Here is a 2,055-nt window from a genome sequence, read left to right as displayed (position 1 = left end):
AGAAAAAGCACAGGTTAAAGGATGTTTTTGGAGGGTGGAGAATTGACACAGTATCTCAATCTGTATCACAGGTTGGTCTGGAATTCACAGCACAGACCTCAGCTTTTTAGTCCTAGAATTAGAGGGACGAACTAGTTACTGGCTCTCAAGTGGTCCTTATTGAATATACTATTTGGGACAAAACCTTTTTCTAAAGGAAGCCTCATGTGCCTTGCATAACATACAGTCTCATCTAAGACTACATTATGCAGATCACCAAAAATAAAAATGGCTGCATTCATGTTCAAATTGACTATAACATACAAAGACCTCTCTCTTCTTTGCTTCATTAATTAAAAAAAAAAAGTCACAGGATTGGATTAGTACTCAATTCTGTATTTCTCATTCCCTTATACATATTTCTTATACTATTACCAAGTCACTAAGCTATTTCCTCTAAGATGATGCTGCCTTTATTAATGTACTCAGTTCTGAGGAACTAGGAGGCAGAAGAGCAAAGTCTTTTACCAGCTTCTCTCATTTAGCTCATGGCCCACTATGCAGGTGTTGCCATGTGTTCCACAGCAATACTACATGTGCATGTCTCCATATCTAATAATGCAGCTCATGAAAAAGAATAGAAACAGAATGTCTTTGTTGAATAACCCTGAACTTTCAACTCTAACTGAATCTGCTTTGCATATTTCTCGTCTAGAGATTTCCCACCTCACACAGGTGCTGTTGTTGAATCCCTAGAGAGCCCACAGACTGTCTGGAGTAGATTAGCCCTATCCAAATAACATCCGCTCTCTGTCTCCATGCAGTGATTTCCGTTGGTCTTCATACTAGATGAGACTAGGAATGGGATAAATGATTCCCTGAGTTTCCTTCTCATGGAAGTTTTCAGAGCATTATCAAAATAATTCATTCAAGTAACTATGTGCCTAAGAAAATCCAATTCCAAAGAAAACTGATTCTATACCTAAAACCTTAAAATTCTAATCTCTACAGAGTTATATGTGCAAAATAGATTGGCTATTTAATTTACTCTTTACTATTATAAATATGCAGATCTGCAAATGGGCAATGACTTAATCTAGTTTCTAGTTACCCTGGCCATCTATATTTTGGAGAGAATCACTGTCATTTGTAAAATTAATCACAATGATGAACTGATTATTCTTGTTAACAACATACCATGCCACTTTAATATGTCACATTTAAGGGTATATCTCTCTTGGATTCCAGAATCCTGAACTGAAATTGGTCTGCTAAATTCTATCCACCATTTATCTGTTCTACACGACAGAGTCCAGAAAAGCACAGCCATTCCATAAATATTTTGATACTATTTTGCAAAACCAGCAGAATTCCTGATTGGAAAAAGGATGGAGTGAACTAGTGTGTAGCTTCCCACTAGTTGGGTTTTGTCTATGCCTTGTGCCGTCTGGGCCTATAGCCCCTTCAGGTGTTTTGACAATAGGTAGTGATTGAAGTTCTGTTTGCATGTATTCAGCCGTTAACTCACAGACAGGTAGAACAGGAGCTTGGTAGGAAGAATGTGAGTCATTTCTGCTAATTTTAGGCAAAGACTGGTTCACAACTATGTACGTAACCCCTGATAAACTCATCAAGATGGATTTATTGTGACTGGAGACACCACTCAGGTTGATACTTGCTGGTCCTCCAGAGGACCCAAGTTCAGTTCCCAGCATTCATTCCTGTGACTGACAACCACCTGTTACTCTAGCTCCAGGAAAACTGATAATCTTCTCAGGTCTCTGTGTTAGCAACAGCATACAGGCAGCATACACACACACACACACACACACACACACACACACACACAGGGGTGGGATAAGACTTTTTAAAATTTTTTATAGTTTTGTATATATTATTTTTGAGCTGTTGTTGCCATCCAAATTTGGAGATCATGTTTGTAGAAATCTCTCAAGAAAATCATGCAACAAATCCCAACACAGATCATTTATAATCATTCCAGGACAGTTTTTTTATCAGCAATCAGCAAAGTGGACAAAACTGACACTTATTATTACATTGTGGATCCTGGATATC

The sequence above is a fragment of the Nannospalax galili genome, unplaced genomic scaffold (assembly GCF_000622305.1).
Source record: "Nannospalax galili isolate Female #2095 unplaced genomic scaffold, S.galili_v1.0 scaffold1172, whole genome shotgun sequence".
Lineage (NCBI taxonomy): Eukaryota > Metazoa > Chordata > Mammalia > Rodentia > Spalacidae > Nannospalax > Nannospalax galili.
The sequence above is the reverse complement of the archived record's forward strand: the minus strand, read 5'-3'. Positions refer to the sequence as shown.